The sequence below is a fragment of the Lepisma saccharinum genome, chromosome 2, assembly GCF_977018435.1.
Source record: "Lepisma saccharinum chromosome 2, izLepSacc3.1, whole genome shotgun sequence".
Lineage (NCBI taxonomy): Eukaryota > Metazoa > Arthropoda > Insecta > Zygentoma > Lepismatidae > Lepisma > Lepisma saccharinum.
Genome location: NC_139230.1, coordinates 40,587,311 through 40,598,539, shown reverse-complemented (window position 1 = coordinate 40,598,539; position 11,229 = coordinate 40,587,311). Strand labels below are relative to the sequence as shown.

The 11,229-nt window shown below is 37.5% G+C and overlaps 1 non-coding gene across 1 annotated transcript; it reads left to right on the top strand.

The window, feature by feature from the left end:
* The first annotated feature begins 6,558 nt into the window (after window positions 1-6,558).
* Window positions 6,559-6,633, top strand: TRNAA-UGC (transfer RNA alanine (anticodon UGC)). Its single transcript has one exon. It is a non-coding gene; the product is annotated as a tRNA-Ala (tRNA).
* The last annotated feature ends 4,596 nt before the right edge of the window (window positions 6,634-11,229 follow it).

Below are 11,229 nucleotides of genomic sequence, written 5' to 3'. Positions count from 1 at the left end.
TAGCGATAGTGTTTCACATAAAATTTCGTCTCTAAGCGCCACAGCATCATTAATAAATCTTGTTCAAAATTACTTATTTCGCGGAAATTGTAATGCTGTTAGCATATTTCATTTCCAGTTCAAATCTTTAACTGGTAACGTGAGGTCTGTGTCGCACCTACAAGGAAACGCATGTAGTTTGTTGCTTATTGCCCTACTTGCTAATCTTGTTCCAACCATTTATCACTCTTAGCCTCGCAAGTTCAGTGTAATTCGCCTCCTCGTGAGTGCGAGTTCATTTTTCCAGCAGGTCACACACCTTACGTCATCAGTTGCATAACCTTTTTAAACTGCGTATTCATTGCAATAGTAATTAGTGTGCCCATGTTAGTGGGTTGCGTAGCTTTGAGCTGGAGGATAAATCATAGATTTTAACAGACAATACCAGAGATGTTAGAAGAGCAATTTAGTGACCGACATTAAGAGTGACTTTGCGATTGGAAAGCTGTCATGTCACAGTGAGGAACGTTTCAATATACACTACAACAAGGAAATGAGTTTATATGTATTTTGTTTCTGATTGTACTTATTAGTTTCCTCAACAGAGGTTTTCCGAGGTGATGTGTGTGCATTTGTGTAACCTTTTCGTGTAATCTAGTAGCAAGGCATTTCCATCAGTAAAGTCATCTGTTACGTTACAAAAATACACTACACTAGTTAGGGGTTAATCCTAATATGTTTTTTTCTGATCACAATATATTTATTTGTAATTATGTAGACAAACGTATTCTTTTGAATGTCGTTTACTTTAAGTCACACCTCTTCCTCGTGAAAGTAATCGCGTCGATGAGGTTGAATGGTAAATTTATGAGGAGAAAAAAAAGCTGATTGAAACATTCATGCCTTGCCCGTAGTTCGAACGTATGACACTGTAGCTACGTATCTCGCTAAATCAACAGATTATGACAGAATATTATATAGGATAAGTAACCAGCCTAGGCACGAACCTCAACGTTTTGGGAAAGTTGTTCTCTCAAGAACAGGGAAATTAGAATACCGTAGAGATTGCGAGAGAATACTAAATGTGCTCAAAAGTACATATTTAATATATTGGAAGAGGGGGGAGTAGGAAGGCCAAGACGAAGATTGAGGGACAACGTTGAGATGGACCTAAAGGAGATCGGTAGGGATGGAAAAGAGTATATAGATCTTGCTCAAGATAGGGACAGATGGAAGGCCTGTGTTGCTGCAGCCATGAACCTTCGGGTTTAAGAAGACTAGCGAGTTAGTTAGTTGGGAGTGTTAATGAGACTAGAGAGCAATTGGGGCCTACCATTTCAGATTTTTTTCTGTGTGTGAACCTTCCACGTAATTTTCCAACTCGTGAAAATTTTATTGAGGAAAATGAAAGCGAAAATTTTCAGAAGCTACTGTTGTGGACAGAAACAGGAGGAAGGATACTGAAGCTACATACTTTTGCCAATCAAAAGGCATTTGGTATAAGAAACAAATACAAACTGTTTCTTGAAATAGACGTACTAACAGTCTCTATTTTAACTCATTGTAAAATGAAAAAAGTAGTGACTAACAAAAATACATTTAGATGCATATGGTGGATGCAATGAAAAACAACAAACTGAATTCAGTTCTTGCCTTTATATCAGTTTAACATAAATCAATGAATTCAAAGTGTAAGTCCACTTCATGTTCACATAGACTTACCGTAACTATTCTTATAGTTTAAAGTAGGATCCGATTCATTGAGCAACGTGGAACCCCGTAACTACATGTACGTACACTTCGCAACATCTTATTTGACCGCCCCGAAAGAATTCTAAGTCCCGAAATCGTAAACTTAGCAACATTGCACTTCAGCTCCAGGTGAGAGTAGCCAACTTTGAGTAGGTCCTTCCACTAGACGAAAACCGCTGCGGTGATATGTTTTCAATTTAACACTTTCCATGAACTTAGAAACTATAAACCGCCATTATAATACACAATTAAACAGAAATAATAAATTGAAAAAAGAACCTTGACGGATATTTACGATTCTGCTTGCTCGACTTGAAATTTGGGGGGTTTGAAACACTGAACAGAGTTTTCTCCACCTGGAGGAAATTGCCATCAAGTTTGTGCAGAAAGAAGCAAATTTGTTAGGAGTTCATGCGACATTTTATTTACAATACCTTGCATATTATCGAACATATTTTTTACACGACTTGTCGAGAAAATGTGCTTGAAACACAGGAAGGAGGGAGTTTTCATAAACGTCGACATGTTTTTAAGGGTATAACGTCATTAAGTTAACGTAGAGCAGTTGGTTAGACGCTGATATCTTTATTTTTCGTCAAACGTGAAAGATCGCGGGTTCAAATCCCACCCTCTCCTGTTTCTCTTTTTCTTGTCTTTTTTTGTTTGCTGAACAGATACCGTTCATATTAGAATGTTTAAAAAATGAATCCAATGCACACTTGAGGGACGTCCCTTCTGCGCATATTTCCCCTTAGAAGTTGGAGATTTCCAGGATTTAAAGTTAAAACTTCTATTTTTAGTTATTGTTCATATGTTGTGTTAACACACACATCATGATTAATTCACAAATCACATGTATATACAGGATGCAAAATGTAATATCATTTAAGTTATGTATTGTTTGATCTTCACTGACACCTAAAATATTTATTATTTGATTTCGATATACTAAAAAAAGATATGTTAAGTAGTGATGTAGTGCAGTACTGTAACGAAGGAGAGCATTTAATGAGTTCAAATTGCTAAGATTGGTAATTTTATGTCCGTTCCTTCGTAATGACTGTTGTCAATCCCCTCACCACCATCTTACCATGCGTCTAAAACTAATAGTAAATCGCTAATTAATATAAGTAAATTGTTATTGCCACGAAGGCTGATTCAATAAGAAACTACTAATAAGTATTTATATAGTGAGTGACAAACAAAAAATTCAAAACCTCACAATGATCGTTAATTCCTCACTGCTTTGTATCTAAAATGTTGGTCTTCTTTGAACAGAAAATACGAGTACCAGATATAACAAACTTTCCGCACTAACTTTGCAATATTCGAAACCGCCATTACAGACTTAGCTCTATGTAACTCGATTCTGCGCATTCCACGTGGCATGTGACTTCCTCCTATCATCGAAATAACTTTCTCTTACTATTTCCTTTCCTCTCGTGAAATACAGAGACCAATGTTAACTTCTTAGAACGGTGGATAAACTTTACACCCAACGATATACTCCTGAAAAAAATCCTGCCTAGGTGGTGAATCGAACCTAGGACCTCCCTCGTAAGAATCAAGCACGCTACCTCTTCTCCAGGTAGCTCATGTTAAAATTTGCTACCAGTTTGAAGAAACCAATTCACACATAATGTCATATCTATAATTTCCTCATGGCAATTTTCATGAGGAAACAAATTCAGATAATATCGAGAAACGCTGAAAGGGAAAAATGATGAACATGTCTATTGGCGTTTTATCATATTTTGTAAATTGTGTAAAAATTCCGTATTTTGAACAAGCAATCGTTTAGTTACGAAGTCTTTTGTTGTTTTTTTAAAGTAGGAACAGGAGAGCGAAAAGGAGTAATTTGAACCAGAAACCGTTTAACAAGAATCTTCAGCTTTTTTCCAAAGACTGTATGAAAAGAGAGAGGAACGTATGAAATATAAAATATGTGTGAAATTAAAACAATGGAAAACTTGAAAGATAATACAAACGAACTTCAAACTACGAAAAACATATTTTCGTGGTGGAAAACTCCAAGTCATTTTCGAAATATGAACTTGATGTTTTTCTTTATTATGAAGTGGTGATATGGGACGATACGATCCCTCAGCAAGAAAATTTTAAGTAAGCTACCTCCAACTTTTTCAATGGTCATAATTACTAATTAGGGTCCGGAAGTTTATGAAAAATCAACTCTTTTCTGGCCCTTAAAAACAATGGTAAACCTGATATCATGTCCGTTTCCCTTCAGTTAGAGCCGGAAAACACTTTCTATTTTACATTTTTTTTTGCATTTTTGGGCCTTTTTTGGCTTTTAGTTTATTTGTCAGTATTTTTAACAGTTTTTGTTGCATTTTTACTTATTTTTGAGGTTTATTTTTCTCCTCCCCTGTTGTTTCGTGCATTTTAAATTTATTTACTAGTAAAACTTACATATTTAGATGTCTTGACATGGTCCTTTTAGCAAATTCACCATGAATCGAAAATACGGTCAATGGAAAAGCATAACATTATTCGTAACTGAAATGTTTGGCAATGGATTAAAATACTTTGTGTGAAGATCTACTTTGAGGTTCTTTTTCTGGACACTATTATCGCTTTAATCTGTAGTTTTAAAGTAAAATTAGTCACAATATTAATTGCAATTGCACTCTGGTATACGCGAAGCAGAACTGTATTTTCGGATGCTGGCCGACTACAGTATCATAGAAGGCCCACTCTGAAAGGAGATGAATTGGTTGATTTGGAGTTTTAAGTCAACTTTATGCACAGTAAGGCTAATCGGGACTGGACCTACAGTTTAAAGTGGGATCCGAACAGAGTGCATAAAATAACGTGAACCGTGTGGTGTAGGGGGATCGTTTGCTTATGGAATGGAAGGTCATGGATTCAAACCTACTTCTTTGCAAAATCTTTTTCGGGAAGTAAACGGCTTTGGACGAGAATGCTTATCTACGTTTCTTGGATATTTCCGTTGATATTTATGCGATTTATGTCCAGCATTTCCGGATGCAGAAAGTTGAGATGTAAGTTTTTAATATGTGTTAACTTATAGCAGCTGAATGAAAGGAAAAGTATTTCCTAAAATCCTGCCAATCACTGAAAGATTAAAAACATTAGTAGAAGCATTACTTGAGGCATGCACAGTGGCGATGATTATGGAGTGTGGAGGAGCAGATGACCCAGCACTATGCTAAACATTATCTACCAAGGGAAAGAAACTGTCCTTGCCCTCCCCGCTCCCCCCACCTTGCCCCATCAGTTTTGAAACCCAATCGCCGCCACTGAGCATGCATCGCATAAATATTTACAGTAATATCATATAATATTATATTACGTTATTAGAACACTTCGTACTCGGTAAATAAAAAGGAAAAAATAATAAGAAAAGGGTGGGATTTGAACCTACGATGTTTCGATCTTGACGAAAACAGTAAAAAAAACGAAAGTGCTGTTATCTAACCAACTTTTTTTTTTTTTTTTTTTTTATAAAAGGAAAGCCCCTATGCGGAAGCTTCCCCCATCACACTTCATTCACTCATATCATTTCATTCATATTTCAATTTCAAGACTTTTCAGGACAGACAATCACAAACATCCATGGCCGAGCCGGGAATCGAACCCGGGACCCCTGGCGTCGTAGCGCGATGTGCTAACCACTCCGCCACAGGGGCCGCCCAACCAACTACTCTAGGAGTTTGCTAACAAAAAGCTCAGTAAAACACGTTAATCTCAGTTGAAGCAACATTGTGCCGGAGTTTCGAACCATTTTTCGCCCAGAACCAAGGAAAAGACACACTTTGCAGAATCTTTTGGTGTTGTGCAAGGTATCTCTACTAAACATTTCCCATAAAATCATCATAAATTTGCCTTCTTGCATTCAAATGTGACCGCAATTCTTTCCAGGTGGATGAGAACCTGTTCAGTGTTTCACAATGCACATACATTTTCCTATTTTCAAATTCAGAACGAAGAATCTTGAAATATTTTCAACATTCCTATTTCTACTTAACATTGTTTTTGTCTACTCATATATTTTATTACTGCTTCAGGGTATCTTTACTTTATAGAATGTGAAAGAATGAAAAAAAAAATCACGAGCGTTTTCATTCAGGAAGAAGAAATGTTGCAAAGTTGGCTACTCTTAGTTGGCTCTGAAGCGCTATGCTGCCAAATTTACGAATTCCGGACTTTGAAATTTTTCAGGGCGGTCAAATAAGATGTTGCGAAGTGTACAAGGCAACGTCATACATTACGCAATCGGGGAAATCTCACCTGCGAGTTCAAATTATCATTATGAATTTAATAAAAGTTCTTGGGCTGTATGGGATGACTTTCGATGAAGGCACTCAAATTTCAACCTCTCTTCCACGTACTACATTTCTGGGATGCATCTTTGCAAGCTAACGAGGCTCTGGCGTCTGGACTCACAGCCAGTATAATCATAGAGTAAGGCTCTATGGGAGTTTATTTTGTGATATCCACATTTGTTTGTGCCTCTCTTCATCCATCTCATCTTATCATCTCCCCATCGTTGCGATTAGCTAAAAGTAGCAGCAATCATTAACAACAAATCTAGGATGTTCGTGAAAAGCACTTAAGTCAAAAAATGAAATTTTACGGTACTCAGTTATTTATGTTAATTCTATTAATATGAAACATTACAGGCATGATATGCATGTTGGATCACCACTGTTAAAAATCTTTACACATGGCTAATATAAATTTATGCTTGTTATACTTTATTTAATTGATTCCGAGTGACTTAAATGAAAGCCACAGAAAATCGTAGTTTGTGATGTAAGTGCTTTTCCCGAACACCCTAGAGGGGCCTCCCCCATGGCGCAGTGGTAGCGTCATTGCCTTGCAATCAAGGGGTCCCGGGTTCGATACCCGGTGGAGGCACAAGTGGTTCGGATCCCACTTTAAATTGTAGGTCCAGTCCCGATTAGCCTTACTGTGCATAAAGTGGACTTAAAAGAGAAACTCAAACCGAACACCCTAGAAATAAAAGTTATTTTGTACCCGAATGCAACTTGAACTTCGTGTTCAGAACGTAAAATTTATGTGAGGACAATTATCTGTTTAAAAATTGCATCACAAAATTTTCCACGAAACCATACTAAACTATTTTTGAGGGGTAAAATAGTCTACATATACATATAGTCTTATGTTTCCAGCAGCCAAACTACGAGTAAGATAAGATGTCCAGCTCTACACCAGCCAAGGCCATCAACTCCTGCAAACAGTGGAGCAACGAAGCACCTGAACCTCGAGCCTTATCAGCAAACTTCAGGACCTACCTCTAATGGCTATGAAATTGGGTCAGCAGGAAAGACAACAGTCGTCTCTAGAAACTAAGGTCTTGGTTGGCCTTGATGTGAAAGAAATTCTTCCGTAAATACTCCCGAGGTGTCCAAAGAACAAGTACTATATGCAGTTACTGAGAATTCTAGGAAATTTACGCGGGTGTTAGGGAAAAGGCACATAAGTCACAAACTGCGATTTTCTGTTGCTTTCATCTAAGTCACGCGGATTCAATTAAAAACAATAATATAACCAGTGGCGTCTCGTGGCCTCAAATTTGGCCGGGGCTTATTTTTTAAAGAATTTAAAATATAATGACAATTCACATGAATTACAAAAAATAGGTATTTTTTTCTTCTAGACTACAAAACTGGACTTACTTTTTTGAAAGAATTTAAAATATAATGACAAATTACATGAATTACAAAAAACGGGTATTTATCTTCTTCTAAACTACAAAACTGGACTTATTTTTTAAAAGAATTTAAAATATAATGACAATTCACATGATTACAAAAGAAACAGGTATTGTTGTGAAACATACCTTTCTACGAACGTTGACTCCTGATCTTCTGCTCAGCAAATTTTGTTATTACTTTTTCGTTGAAGCCCTCTATGTTTGAAATGTATTCTACCTCTATTGTAAGCAAGTGCCAAGGCATTTGGTTTGTCTTGTCCCATTGCATTTCTTAAGCAGGTTTTAATACGCTTCAATGTGCTGAAACATCGTTCAGATTCAGCTGTTGCCACTGGAGTTATTAAAACTATGTTTGTCATTTTTACTCTTTCTAAAAAGATACCCTCTAAATAATTTTAAATAAAAAATGAATGCAATCTACTGATAGAGTTTATGTTTTTCAACTCTTCACTACAATAAAGAACACGAAGTTCTCTCTTTAGTTTTCCCTCTTCTATGAAGGGATAATAAATCTGGGAAGATGCCTCTGTTTAAAGATTGTTCTCTTTCATTATGTCCTCGTAGAGAAGTTCTTGTCGACGACAGAATTTTAAGCAATTGATAATTCTATTTAATATATGCCTATTTTTCCGGACAAATTCATTGTGTCTTGTAATTGACAGCCTATGTCCTTCATCAATTTGTGTTCGAACATCAACCCTGCCAAACTCACTCAAACATAGCGAATGAAAGCCACCAAAACACTACAGAACAACACGCTAGATCGAACGCGACGCAATGGAACTAGCCCCGAATCAGCACTCAAATCCATTACACTCTCCCCTCCTCTCACTGCTAGCACGTGACCTTCACTGTAGCGTAGGTGGGTGTAGGCCACGCCTTCCTTTGCGACTGCGACGTGCCCCGGAAAACGATAATTGACATCAATGTCGCTAGGAGCGCTGTCGAATCCATTGCAACAGACGATGAATTTACGTGGGTAAAAATAGCCTTTTAAAAGACTGTGTGATAGTTATGCGTTATGGTGATTGATAATTACGTGAATACGTCCGTTTTTCTTTAGGGGCTAAGCCCCGGAAACCCCAAGGGACGAGACGCCACTGAATATACTAACTATAATTTTATAATGGCCATGTGTAAAGATTCTAAACAGTGATGATCCAACAGGTATATCATGTCTAATATGTTTGCTATTAAAAGAATAAACGTAAATAACTGTGTTTTTGACTTAAGTGCTTTTCAAGAACAGTCTAGATTTCTATTTTAGTTCCCATTCCTTTATCCTCAACCACGTGAAGAAGTCGTCTTTTTTTAGAACACAAAATAATAAACTGAATAACACTGATATTGTAGAGCCTTTTTATGTCAAGCCATGCCAATAAATACAGTTCTATTAGAATAGCGTTCAATCAATCATCTCTTATTAAATAGACCTCGAATTTTAGGGATTTAACCAATTTTTCCTTTGTAGCCAAATAAGAAATAACAGGTTAAGTCAGCGTTTCATTAAAATAAACGCAACAGCTCATGAAGTTCTATAGTGCCTAAAATTACCTATTTTGCTTGTTAGAAAACCTATTGTAGGTTTATGCACCTAAATCAAACCTTTCTTTAGGTCTTTATACATTTTTAAAGGTTTTGCAGGATTTTTATATCACTCAGAGGTATTTGCTCTGTTTGGTGACGGAAAATTCAATGACTAACGTGTTTGAAACATACTCTGTTGATTTCCCTCCAACCAAGCCCATGATGTTTTTTCAAAGCTCTAAACAGAACAAAATGTGTCGCGCCACTGTTACCTGCACAGTCCAAAATGCAAACTTTTGATCCGTGTGGTCTTGCTCATTTTCGTTAGTTCGCTGCTTTGCGGCATTCACGCATTGCGAAGTAACGTTTCAGCATATAAGATGATCCTCACAGACAAAAGGCGGATTTTGACTGTGAATAACATGGAAAATATTGTTTATGCAGCAAATTCAGTGGCGTAGCGGCCGCCACCGCGTAAGGGCCCCACAATGTTCTCCCTGTGCTCACAGAAATTCAACAGATAGTGTCGCTTATATATTTTTTAATTGAAAAAATCTATTTACAAAACAGATTTGGGTCAATAATGACACAACTCGAACTCCGCTTTCTTTGAGGTGAGCACTGGATTGAATCGAAAGATCAGATCTATTTTTCTTGTCGGTGAATACGTATCAACAGCATGATACTAAGAGTACCTGGTATCATGTATCAACAGTGTTTTACCAGTATTGTATGAATCAATTGGTACCACTAATAACTTCACGACTTAGTATTTTATTACCGGTTTTCTTTTTTAATATGTTGGAGGCGGGTGGTCGAATGAGTTCCCAGTAACATATAATACGATGTCTGCGATAATAAGAAGACGAACTAATTCAGCCAGAGGGACCCGGGAAACGTGACATGCGAGTCCCCTCCGAAATGTCGAATTAACTTATTTGCTCAAAGATGGCAACCAATAGGAATTAAACCCTAATCTCACACCTTTCTTTGTAGCTACACCGTTTGTCGTAAACTTAGAGTGTAAATTGCCTACGGTTATGAATCCAAAAGGAAGATTCAGTTGATCAGCCAGACGATCTCTTATTGTTACACAATAAACAATCAAACTTGGTATTTCATGGACTTTTACAACTAATATTAATTTTACGTGTGTTATTTAAAATGTAACTTACCAACAAATATTTTCAAGGGACCCCCAAGCTTTTTTCATATTCAAATAAGAGCTGAGATAAATGTTCCACATTGTTCCACAAGTTACGTGTTACAGATTATTCTAGATGTTTAGCTATAATGTGACAAGGTAGTTGATTTTTTTAACTGTTAAACATTTCAAAAAGGGCCAAAAACTCATTAGGCGGTGGGGCCCAGGAGGCTATAATTTCCTTGCCCAATGGGCCAGCTCTTTTGTCGCGCAGGGTATACAGTGTACGTACTATCAACGGCAAAGTTAATTCGCGATTAAAATTATGCGATATGCCATCTGGTGAGATTTTCAGGAACCACTCCACGTAGGACACCTCGCTGCGCTTCGTCGTGTTGAAGCCATTCAAAGCATGGGGAACATGCGAAAAAGTAGCGTATACTGTTGAGTTTCTTCCTCTAAATCGTTTTGTGGTTCAGGACAAGTGAAAAGCTTACATGTTGTGACGTTTTTCTGCGCGGATCGTAATAAAAATGTATTACGTTAAACTTCCGCGCAGAAAATCCTCACATTTCTCCTCATAATCTTCGGTACGCTTTGCGTCAGTGTTATCGGATACTAGTTGATCGATTGACCGCCAGAGGTCACGAGTGGCATTTTTTTCTGTTCTGCGATCACGATCGACGAGAGACAGCAGTTCCGAACCAGCTTGCGAGTCGTAAAGGAGTTTTTTGGAGTGACGACATGAACTTGGAGAGAAGCAGCGACTCGCGGGACTAGACGTAACTCTCCGTCGTCGATTACAATTGGTAATATAGGATTACCTTCTTTCTTCGAACAATACGAGAATCTGTTCCATTTTTGTATCGTGTGATAGTAAGACGTTAAGGTGCTGGTGTTTTTGGAACGAACGACGCCAACCAACGAAGATGATTAAGCGAAGCATTCTTTGACCATTGACCAGTTTGATCCTCGTTTTCTTCCTTCACGGAGTGCAACCAGAACTATGAAGGTGAGACGGGACAAGCTAGAGAAGGAAAGATACGAGTAACAGGACAGCATACTTCGTACGTGAATGGAGACGACCCATTGGAAGGCGTTCCCC